Source organism: Homalodisca vitripennis, chromosome 6 (genome assembly GCF_021130785.1).
Source record: "Homalodisca vitripennis isolate AUS2020 chromosome 6, UT_GWSS_2.1, whole genome shotgun sequence".
Lineage (NCBI taxonomy): Eukaryota > Metazoa > Arthropoda > Insecta > Hemiptera > Cicadellidae > Homalodisca > Homalodisca vitripennis.
Window position 1 is genome coordinate 63,612,957 of NC_060212.1, and position 13,707 is coordinate 63,626,663.

The 13,707-nt window shown below is 34.2% G+C and overlaps 1 non-coding gene across 1 annotated transcript; it reads left to right on the forward strand.

Moving 5' to 3' along the window:
* Positions 1-331: 331 nt before the first annotated feature.
* Positions 332-405, forward strand: Trnat-agu. The gene has a single exon. It is a non-coding gene; the product is annotated as a tRNA-Thr (tRNA).
* The last annotated feature ends 13,302 nt before the right edge of the window (positions 406-13,707 follow it).

A 13,707-nucleotide genomic window follows, 5' to 3' on the forward strand; every position in this document is an offset into this window, starting at 1 on the left:
TCAAAGAGGAGTAGAAGGGGGTAACTTAAAATTTTGAACATCTATTATATTGTTATATTATTATTTTTGTTTATTTAATTGTTGTGTTATATTACTTGTTATTAATATTTATTGTTCTTTTGTTTTCACTGCTGTAGGAAATATAATATATTTTTAGTCACCTTATAACTGTTATATAAAATTATCTATTTTTATATTTGTATCACATTTACTCTCTACTGTATTCATTAATACCTATTCACCTAATATTAATTATATATCGTATAATTGCATCTAATGCATTTATTGGCCTAGCCTTTGGCAATAAAGAACTAAAGTTCCACATTTCAGCGGCGCCGTGGCTTAGTTGGTTAAAGCGCCTGTCTAGTAAACAGGAGATCGTGAGTTCGAATCTCGCCGGTGCCTTACTTTTTTTCAAGAAACGTTGAAACTTATTATTTTTTACACTGATACTTTTATGTATTATACGTAGCAATAATCATTTCTGTATTTCAGAAATCGTAGTGTTTATTAAAATAAATAAATAAATTTATAATTTATAAATTCACATAACTTAATTTCAAAATTTTTACGAAATCTATTTTTTACAACTTACTTCACGAAATTTGACCTGGGACAAGACTGACGACATAACGGATCACATTAATTTGGCGAAAAAAAATTTAAATTATACATTTAATGACGCCTTACTCAATTTACTAGTCCATTACTCCCAGTTGTGTTGGGCGACATGAAAATGTATTCATTCGTGTATGTTAGACCCCAAGGAAGGTGGAAACAACTAAACGTTAGACGGTCTAGTTCAATTTTGTACCTGCACTTCAAGTACAGGGATAGGGGAGTTCGAATAATCATCAAAAACTACTTGCAGTAAAATTGTAACAATTCAATGAATGGTGTGCACCGGTACACTGCACTATTTTTGGTACGCACGAACAATTCAACAATATAGGTTTGGATATTGAATGATTCCTACCCGGGCAGAACGTTCAAACAGCAAAACCACAGATAAATACGTTAATGCGGGCAATCCGACAATCAGTCGGTGGACTGCGGAGATTTATCGACGACCATCTGGCTCCGCGCCCGCGGGGGAGTTTTACCGAACCTCCGAGTCATCGTGGCCTAATGGCTTGAATAATAGAATAGCATTTATAGGCAAACATCGTTTATCGCCGCCAGGCAGGTGGTGCGAGTGTGATCCTGCTGTGGCTTTTGGTGATTTTTCTTTACCGCCGTTGTTGTGGGATCAGAGGAAATGGCACGGAATAAACAAACCATCCTGACGCCACCCGGAGATCCATCTGTTCTTCCGTTTGGATTCGACAATGGACTGCTACAGAAACATTTGGATTCCCTCATTTACTACTGAGCAAGTGACTATACGATTTGCAGTAATTGTGTAGCACATAAAATTATGGAGCCTGAATGGATGACGTAGATTATACAAACGTTTGTCACATTTATTTTAAACTAATACATTATTCTTTCTTGAGTATTCAAACACTATCATGCAATTTTTGACATAATGGCAAGGAAATCAGTCGCATATCAAAGCCCGTGAAGTGAAAGTAAAAAGGTAAATTATTGTCTTATTTCAACAGGCGAAATTTGGGCTAAGAAGCCCTCTCTAACACTGTACCGGGGGACCAACGGCTTAAAGGTGATTTCCGAATCACCACCAATGGCCGGCTAGGCGGACTGCTTTATAAGGACAGGATCGGTCAGCGGTCACCCATCCATGCAGCAGTCACGTTTGACGTTGCTTGATTTGGTTATCTCGCGAAAACCGCCGTACCCGCTACACTGCGCCATTGGTGAAGTAATCAATTGGTTGTGGTTTCCAAATGAAAAATAAAGATAACTGCAATACCGAGAAGGGAGTATTATAGAAGACTTTATAGCAGGATGGGTGCAATGCAACAAAATTAAAAAAAAAATAATAATAATAACAAAATAATGTTAGTGAAGGACAACATCAAGAGTGAAGGAAACGATTCCACTGTCTAGGACATCCATGCTGTTATGCCACAGTCTGCATTTTAGAAACAAAACTTGATTATTTACACGAATTCAGAAACACATTAGGACAAAAATCGGGATACGGAAATCAGCCACATCAGAACACAATGAAAAAACCAACACGAAATAGAATTCGACAAAACAAGTGTTTGAAAAATTTTCATATTACACGTACGGTACTACAAAGATATATAAATCTTATAAAAATGCATGAAGGAAAACAACATCAACAAAGAAGACTCATCATATTGTCTAAAACTTGGCAGCCCGAGGTAACGATCGTTGATTGGTTTAAGTTTTCGTTTGTTGTAGCCAATCACGACAAAGCACCTGCGGATGTGCAATACTGGTCTTGCCAGTTTTTGTTTAACCTTTGTTGACTGAAGATGGATGGCTCTCTGCAAGGGCGAAATAACTCTTTTTAATATTGTTAGACGGGGTGTGAATCGGAAAACTAGCGGCAAACACGACACCGGCCTTCAGTTGCAGCGCTGCATTTTAATTAATTTAAGGGAACTAATTAACAAACCTTGTGGTCATTGGGATAAAAAAATGGGGATATAACGTAGACTCTGTTGATATTTGTATCCTACCTGAGAAACACCAATAGCCTATATTTTACAATTAATTGTAAAATGACTGTAATTAGGGTATTCGAAGTTATGAAAAATTATTGAACTGGTGGAAATAATTGCGTTGTGAATGTGATAAAAAATATAAACCTCAAAGATAGACAGATAATCGGATAGCTGATTTGATAAGCGATATTAACCATATTTATTATATTTCTCAGAACTAGAGTTACACTTTGGATTTAGTATTTAACACCAACTGTTTTTCCTCGAATCACATGTGTATAAAAATAAATATTCTAAGCTTAAAGGTGAAAACCATTTATTACAGTACATTCATTGAATAGAATAAGCTTCTTAAAATTGAAATATGTTTGATTAATTGTTTGACAATTAGCTCATACCAGATATATTCTTCTCATTAAAAAAAAAATACTATTAGGTGATAACTGTTAATAATTAATCTATGTTTTAGTTTTACCACCAAAAGAATCTGAAGAACGAGATATTAAGACATAATATTTACGTTTTATAACGGATTCAATGGACCTTTGGCACCACAGTACATTTAGTATTACAACAAACATGTCATCCTGGTTGACGTACTATTTCATCAGATTAGTTCTTGTATAGTTCGGGTGTGTCAGAAAATGTACACTGACATGGTGGGTTTTAAACATTATGAAAATCAAAACACTGCCTCACAAAACAGTTAAATGCCCATTAATGAGGACAACGGAGACAGAAAGTGCAGCTAGAATACGTAGTTCCCGCATCCCTTCCTTGTTCATACATAAATACTTAATTAGCAAAACCAGCGATACTACGACTTTGTCTTGTGAAATAAATATAGGCAATTTCTTGGACAATATCGGACGAGACTTGTTAAAACAAAAAACAATTAAGATAAGAAAATAACAGGCTAGGTATATGCATGTTAAAGGACGTCTAACGCCAGAATTTAATTTTTCATTCTGATAAAATATTTTTATTTCTTAATAAATAATGCAGAGAAATTGAAATCAAAAGCCAAAAATGTATTGCTTCAATGGAACATTTTTTTAAAATACAGAATATTAAATCTACAGGTCAGTTCTCGAGATATCCTATAGACAGGCAGAAATGAAACCTTTCGGGCTTCGCTGACGCTCAGCCAAGTAGCTAATTTTGCTACAAAGTTCCCAGCAAGAACTACGCGATTGCAATCTCTTTGTTTACAAGAGAAATTCAGTTGCGTCCGTACACCGCGCTCGCTAGTTACTTTAAACCGACCGAGACTCGGGGAATCCAACTGTTGGAAAAATTAAAATTTAAAATTCATGCGGTTTGCTTTTCATTTGTTCGAGCCAATTCAAATAGCGGCGGCGGCCGCGGCGGGCGTCGCGCGCTGGGAAATCAGCGCCGCGAGTTGGCGCGGAAATACTAGAGCTGTAATTGTGTAATGTGTCAGGCGGCTGGGCGTGAGTATGCAGCCCGTCCTACTCACTACTCATTTGTTGAGTTCCGTAATGAGGACGGTCACTCATAAACTAGTGAGATTCTAATTAGCGCCAAGGGTATTTGAAATTCTCAGTGAAGTGAATGGACGTTCGACTAATTTACATACTGTGCCTAATAAATATATACAAATATATATATATATATATATATATATATATATATATATATATATAAATATATTTGAGCATTTACTTCTTGTGAGTTACTCTCATTCATATAGTTGTTTTAAATCTATATTTAATCAAATCAAATCAGATTTTTATTACCGGAACATTCTACAACGCATGGCAAAAGTCAACTTTTTACTTACTAAAATTTTGTCATACACCCCACAATAGATCTCATTCAAACATACAATTTGCAAATTTACATACATCCACTCATTCACCAATTATTCCCACTTCCAGCGACGGATTCAGTCAGTCTTTTTAATTAGTGGTCTCCCAATCATATGCTAAAAACTCCTCTACGTTATAAAATGTTTGTGACACTAAAAAGCGTTTCAAACGAGTTTTTAACACTTTGGCGTTGGAGAAATTTGGTAGTTTGTTGACGAAATGAACACCCGCCTGTGAAGGTGGAGTTCATAAACCAAACAACCATTCTGTGTCTACCAGTTCGGTAGTTATCTCTGCCTCTAGTCTCATACGCATGTATGTCTCGGCCATTCGTCATGGTATATTTAGACATACAAAACAGAGTTGTTTCCGAGATGTAGAGACAGGGCAGCGTCAACAGTTGCAAATTTTTGAAGACTTCCTTGCACGACTCTCTAAATTTCAACTGAGCGATAATGCAGATCGCTTGTTTTTGCACCTTGAACACTCATAAATTGATTGTTTGCACAAGCTCCCCACAACACCAACTCGTAAGTGAGATGGGGGTAAATCAAGCCATAATACGCCATCATCAGAACCTGACTAGGGCAGTATTTGGCTAGAGACCTCAAAACATTTATGGTTTCGTCCCATCAGTGTTAACGTTTTTAAAACGAAGTATTTAATTTTTAAAATGGATATTATTGATATTACTCTAATTGTATATATTGTTTGTCTAACAACACGACTATGGTCTTGGCCTGGATTTCAGCCTTACGCGTGACTCTGTTGTTTGTCACATATAGTACTTTACATGTTTTAACATACCCATAATATAGTAAACGTGCAGCTAGTCATTTTAAAACTACGTGCAGCACATATTTATTGTTAGAACTCATACATAATCAACTACTACTTAGGATTCATGAGTAAACAAATACATTAAAATGCCGTCATTTCAAACGAGTCTCGTACCTATTTCTTTTTTGGAAAACAATTAATAAGTAACTTTTAAACTTACAATTGTTCCTTAGTTTCCAATTTTTATATATTATAAGAATTTATTCCATAACTATTCGTAGAAGTTTTCAATTCAGTCGTTATGTATGGACTAATTGAGATTTGCCAGACAATTATAATTCCTTAGATTTAAACCAGTTACTTTCTTCAAATATGGTCAGCACAGCATAGTATCATTGGCAAACAGGTATAGTTTAGTGTTTTTAGTATTCATAGATAAGAAGATCACCAAATGAAAAGTAAAAGTCCTAGTAGAGAGCCATGAGGTACACCACTATAGCTGTCTTTCCATGAAGATTTGTGACTGAGGTCATAGCAAACACAGATGGTCCACGCAGTCAAAGGCTTTGCCAAGATCACAGTCTGATTGACAGTACCACACTGTGGCCGAACTAATTTTAAAATTCCTGCTTCGGTTAAAGGCTCCACCTTTTGCACTCAAAGATCTATAGAAAACGTGATTTTTCAAATGTCTCTGACAAAATCGGTATAAGTATGATCGTACAATAACTTATTACTTTAGAACATTAAATATATATATATATATATATATATATATATATATATATATATATATATATAGATTTGATAATTGAAAATTTTGTTAGGAAATCACACAAAAGAGTGATTTATTAAACTTGTTAGTGAGTTTTCTAAATGGTGAGCTGAAATTTTATGAGTATAATTACCCGAGAGGCTAGACAAATTTCATTTCTGTCTATCCGCACGATTTTTCGAAAAAGAAATAACTGAACTTGAAATTTTGCATGAAGTTTCGTTTAAATACGAGAAACAAACAAAGTTCGGTGATGATGCATGTCACTCCATCGGTTTTGGCTGAGCGCTAGCGAATAGTTTCAGATTATGGGTAACCATGATCGAACCAAAAATAGCAAAATAAATAAATCATATTTAAAATCTTGTCATATACATCACAATTTGAACATGTGACATTTTTATTCATAGAGAAAAACAAAAAATAGTAGAGTGGAAACTCTATGTTAAAATTCTGTGACAATATTTGATTTCAGCGCACTCTTGCGATGCAGTACTCTCCCTAGCTCACCGGAACTTGTATTATTTGAAAAGTGCTATGAAACCTGCCTTAATGAACAAAAACTCTCGAGAAATATTTCATACGTAGACATTAAGTTATACGTGGAATTTGGCTGATCGTAAAGTCACACCGTATTTCAAAGACGTTTAGTGTCAATTTCTCTTCTGTATGTTTGTCTATCTGTAGTACAGTAAAACGACGTTAATGCCTTGCTGGCCAGCCAAAGTATGTTCCAGTGATGTCATGGAGTACGAGTAAACGAATAGTTCTCAGAATTATCGTTTGACTTCAAAAATTATATGCTTAATCTAAATTAACCTCCAAACCAAAGTGTGACCCAATATTATAGGCAAAGTTTTTGTAGAATTTGTAATGTTCAAATTCAATGTAAGTTTCACAACTCTAGTTTCGTTCTCGTATATGATCCTCTGCCACATGTTCAGCAGGACTTTATGACCTTTATGAGAATCCTGCAGGGTTGTCTGTAATGATCACAAATCTCCGGATTAGCCCACAACCGAGGAAACGATTTGTTTCGCGAAATCCGTATACCCCTGGTATTCCACTACGTCCTGTCCATATCATTGGGTTAATGTTCCTTCACTGGAAAGCAATTCTCAAGATAGACATTGTGGTTATGAATAACAAATAAATATTGCAATCTAAGCCGCGTTCTATGCATGTCTGACAGTACGATATAATTATAGTGCAGTTCCACGATTGCACGATATTGAATAATCGTTGTTAACACAGTACTCCTAGCTATGTATAAATACACTCAATGTCTGACATTATAATGAGTGCCATTCTGTTCTTTGTGAAAAGGCTGACAGAAAATATCTTTGATAGGTCGGTTTGTCTCACATCCCAATTAAAGATTAAGTTGTGCAAGAACGTATGAGATCTACTAGAGGTTTACATTGAGTAGGTTTAACTTTCATATAGAATCTGAAACATACATAATGTAGTATACTCCGTTCCCATCAAGTTGAAATTGTAATAAATTTGACTGCAAAACTCATACATTTAAATGGTATAATAAAAAGCGGACTTTAATGTTCAGTGGAGTGGTTGATTCACACAGTGGCACTTTACACTACCCCCCTCCCCCCACTGTCCACAGCCCCCCACACATATGAATGCTAATGTGTACAATGACAGAGGGTTCGGCCGTTTGTTGCCATTAGCAAATAAGCTCCGGATTACAAACGCGTTGCTGTCGATTACCGACAGTATGTAGGCCGTACTGCCGTGCCAGGTCAAACGCGTTCACTCAGCTCTGGTTTGTAAAATAAACTTTAACCATCATTGGGAATATTATTACTTAACATCATATAATATAGCTAGAGATGTATAATCGATTAACAACATACAATACAGATAGAGATTTATCGTAATTTAACAATATTCAATATAGCTAGAGATCTATCATAGTTATACAACATATGATATAGCTGGATATGTATAATTGTTTAACAACATACAATATAGCTAGAGATGTATCATCGATTAACAACACACAATACAGATAGAGATTTATCGTAGTTTAACAATATTCAATATAGCTAGAGATCTATCATAGTTATACAACATATGATATAGCTGGATATGTATAATTGTTTAACAACATACAATATAGCTAGAGATGTATCATCGATTAACAACATACAATACAGATAGAGATTTATCGTAATTTAACAATATTCAATATAGCTAGAGATCTATCATAGTTATACAACATATGATATAGCTGGATATGTATAATTGTTTAACAACATACAATATAGCTAGAGATGTATCATCGATTAACAACACACAATACAGATAGAGATTTATCGTAGTTTAACAATATTCAATATAGCTAGAAATCTATCATAGTTATACAACATATGATATAGCTGGATATGTATCATAGTTTAACAACATACAATATAGCTAGAGATGTATCATTGATTAACAACATACAATACAGATAGAGGTTTATCGTAGTTTAACATTATTCAACATAGCTAGAGATCTATCATAGTTATACAACATATGATATAGCTGGATATGTATAATTGTTTAACAACATACGATATAGCTAGAGATGTATCATACTTTAACAACATACAATACAGCTAGAGATGTATCGTAGTTTAACAACATACAATATAGTTAGAGATGTATCGTAGTTTAACAATATTCAATATAGCTAGAGATCTATCATAGTTATACAACATATGATATAGCTGGATATGTATAATTGTTTAACAACATACGATATAGCTAGAGATGTATCATACTTTAACAACATATAATACAGCTAGAGATGTATCGTAGTTTAACAACATACAATATAGTTAGAGATGTATCGTAGTTTAACAATATTCAATATAGCTAGAGATCTATCATAGTTATACAACATATGATATAGCTGGATATGTATAATTGTTTAACAACATACGATATAGCTAGAGATGTATCATACTTTAACAACATATAATACAGCTAGAGATGTATCGTAGTTTAACAACATACAATATAGTTAGAGATGTATCGTAGTTTAACAATATTCAATAGAGCTAGAGATGTAACCTATCATTGTTTAACAATATATAATACAGCTAGAGTGTATCATAGTTTAACAACATACAATATACCGGGTGTGTGAAAAGTAACTAGTTATTATAAAACTGTTTAAATCTGTTATATTAATAATGTTGTATTGGAAATAGTAGCATAATACAGAGTATGCATTAACATTTTATACTGCCTACTTAACCTAGCGCATTGTTGTCCTTCAGAAACAGCTGGCGCATTATAAACAAGCATTGTTGATAAATTGTCTGTTTATGAGCGAGCTCAGAGAGAAGGGAGTAAATGTTGCAATACGTCTAGAGACAGTTAAGAACGGTCATGCAAATCTGATGAATCGAGCTCTGTGAAAGACATAAGAAGTGGCCACCAACTTCAACATTGGAGGAAAATGTGGTACAGGTCAGGAAATGTTTACTCCCAGCCCAAAAAATCAACACGTCAGGCAGCTTGTGAAAGTGGACTAACAGGGCATAAAGTACGTAATGAGTTGCATAAGGAAATACATTTTAGCCCATGGAAACATCATTATGTACAAGAGTTGAAATTTGAAGATTGCGCCCGAAGAATGGGGAATTAATGCTAGGTTGACACGAAAACTGGCCGCAACTGTTTGAAAATATCTTATGGCGTGATGATGCCGTGTTCCATATTAGTGATTTTTCAATTTTCATAACTGCCATAACCGGGCGTCATGTGATACCGATTCCGAAATAACGGTTGAAAAGTTGCAAACTCGCCCTAAAGTGGCCGCGTGGTGTGAAATGACTGCTACAAAGTTCATTGGTCTATATCTTCAGCTTGATACCATGAATACTGATGACTAACTTAAGATGCTTCGATTGTACGTGTGGCCTACGGTATCACGATGGGTAAACATTTATGACCACATTTTTATGTAAGATGGTGCGCCACCCCAGTTTGCAATAATTATTTGAGAGTGGTTGGACCGAACCCTGGGCGTTGGCAGGGACGGCGTGGACCACCCGAATGGTCTGCAAGAAATCCAAACCTTACTCCATGTGTTTTTGTGTGGTTGTGGCAGGAGGTATACAAGTCGAAACCTCGTATATTGGAGGAATTGGAAAACAGAATTCAAGAGGTTATCACCAACATCCCAATTGATTTCTTTCAGAACACATGCACTTAGGTAGCATTATTACATAATTTATTACAGTTTTATAATACTTAGTTACTTTTCACCCAACCTCTAGCTAGAAATGTATCATAGTTTTAAGAACATACAATGTAGCTATAGATGTATAATTGTTTAACAACGTGTAATATAGCTGGAGATGAATCATAATTTAACAACATACAATATAGCTAGAGATGTATCACTATTACTTTAACAACATACAATATAGCTAGAGATGTATAATAATTTAACAAAATACAATGTAGCTAGATATGTATCATAGTTTAACAACATACAATGTAGCTAGATATGTATCATAGTTTAAACAACATACAATATAGCTAGAGATGTATCACTATTAATTTAACAACATACAATATAGCTAGAGATGTATAATAATTTAACAAAATACAATGTAGCTAGATATGTATCATAGTTTAACAACATACAATGTAGCTAGATATGTATCATAGTTTAAACAACATACAATATAGCTAAAGATATGTATCATAGTTTAACAAAATACAATGCATAGCTAGATATGTATCATAGTTTAACAACATACAATGTAGCTAGAGATGTATCATAGTTTAACAACATACAATGTAGCTAGAGATGTATCATAGTTTAACAACATACAATGTAGCTAGAGATGTATCATAGTTTAACAACATACAATGTAGCTAGAGATGTATCATAGTTTAACAACATACAATGTAGCTAGAGATGTATCATAGTTTAACAACATACAATGTAGCTAGAGATGTATCATAGTTTAACAACATACAATGTAGCTAGATATGTATCATAGTTTAAGCAACATACAATGTAGCTAGAGATGTATCATAGTTTAACAACATACAATGTAGCTAGAGATGTATCATAGTTTAACAACATACAATGCAGCTAGATATGTATCATAGTTTAACAACATACAATGTAGCTAGAGATGTATCATAGTTTAGCAACATACAATGTAGCTAGAGATGTATCATAGTTTAACAACATACAATGTAGCTAGAGATGTATCATAGTTTAATAACATACAATGCAGCTAGATATGTATCATAGTTTAACAACATACAATATAGCTAGATATGTATCATAGTTTAACAACATACAATGTAGCTATAGGTGTATCATAGTTTAAAAACAATACAATATACCGGGTGGGTGAAAGGTAACTAGTTATTATAACTGTTATAGAGTCTGTTATATAATCTTTTACATTAATAATTTCGTGTTGGTGCATAATACAAAATGCAAATAGTTGTATAATACAGAGTGTGCATTAACATTTGTTGCTGCCTACTTAACCTGGAGTGAAGAATACATCTCCATATCGATCGCTAGTCTCTGAGTTTGTAAAATCTATTTAGTCAAGTCGGCTTACGACAAAGGGTGTATGGCAGAGGGGCGATGACTGTGATACCGGGGCAAGTGGCAGTGGGGTGTGCTGTACTGGTGTACCTGGTCTGGCACAGATGGTCTATTGTCAGGGGTCGTCCAGCCGGAGACTTCACCTCCCGCACCCGCACATGCTGGCTCGGTCACGCACCTCACTCTCACCTATCTCTCATCAGTCATTACATTAGTTCTGATGCAGGCTTACCTCCCCCAACTGGCTCTGGGATACACCAAATGAATAGTTTATCTTGTTTATGTCACCCCTGCGTAGTCTGTACTGTTACACTGTGTACAGTCCCCTCTATGTAACCACAACTTGAGTGTCCATTAAATAGAAGATATTTCATTTACAACAACATGCAGTCCCTAATAAGAGACAAAAAAAACTGTACATGACGCCGAATAAAACAAGATGATTAATGGAGACTCCCTTTCGACTAGAAGGGGTTACGTCAAAAGTTAAATTTTGCTAAAGGAATTTCCAGAAATAAATTTTTTACAAATCATGTTCCTGTTTCTCAATACGTCCAAATAGAAACATTGGACTACAAATGTAAAAGTCATGTTCTACATCTTTGTGTAAAACTGTTTACTCTCCCTCCATCAGATTATATTGATATCGTTTATAAATTACTCGAATAAGCTTTTTTGAAAATTTCTCATCTGTTGTGGAAGTACCCTCTTGAACCTTACCAAAATGGGTTTAGTAGCATTTGGTGTAATTATCTGCGATCGGCAGGGGACAAAATTACAAAAATTATGAAAATTCCACCGAACAAGTTAGGACAAATTAAGAGAATGATCCATGGAGTCGATAATATGTAGCTGCTGAATTATTACAACTAATGAACGTTATAAAGCTGTTGAAAGACGATAAGCCATAAAGCGATTATTTATGAATGGCTTATATGGCTTTTAATTTAAGCTTTATGGCTTATATGAATTCAGAAATTTTAAATAACATTTTGAAAAGATAATAAATTTATATTTATTACAATTAATAAGCATACAATTAGAGATAAAGTTACATACAAGCAGAGATAAAGCTGCTAAATTGCCTCTCTATAACAATATGCGATACAATAATTATCGGCAATCGATACTCAACAAACAAACGAGAAATGAGGTTTACAATAAGTCTTATAACAGTTGTCAACGTTCACACTTCTGAATTCGAACATAAATAGATTGTAAAATTTAAAAAACCTCCAATGTCTATAACGCATAATACTAATGAATATTTACATTTCAAATTACACATTTTATGTAGCAGGCATACATAAACAATGCTTATGATAATTAAATCATAATTTTCAATAAGCGTCCAATTCAACGTTTACATATTTATGTTTATTTATTTTCAAAATGTTTAAGTAAGAAAGTTCATAAATTATACAATGTACGCATGTATACAAAGTTTGAAGCAATGTAATAAAAAGAGAAACAATATTTCTTAGAAACTATAGACTTTTGAAACATACGTTAAAACCAATGTTTAATACTAGCAGTTGTGTTAAAGTTTCTGACTGAATTCAGTGACAAGTTTCAAGACATGATTGATAAGATCATTTCAAAAATGTAGTATATCTCGTAAGTCTATAATTTTTTCTGGTTAAGAATACTGTTTGGAACTTATATTTAAATTTCAAATCCAAATTTATTATTACTCTGTCGTTTAATCTGTTTTTTTATGTTGTTCACGATAGATGATTTTAAAGGCTAACAAGTTTAACGCATTTATCATCGTTATGATTTTGTTTCCATTGATTATAAAACTAGTACAGTTATTAATGAATTATTTGGAAATGTTCTGGTCACTTTACAAGTATCCTGGCCAGATTTTATTAAAATAAACATTTAACAAAAAAGGATTAAAAGCAATGAGTCTAACTTAAAATCAATACTCAGCAGGAATCACTTCTCGCTGGTGTATACCTTCCAGTTGAACCCACACTGGGCACAGCAAAATCCGATGTGTTACTTAAATCTGGGCAACCTTATGGATGTCCAGGAGCGGCACATCACTAACCGCAAATGTCGAGATTCTGGGGTGCAAGAGTAATTCGATAGGTCTTGTCTATTGCGGGAGATGACTGT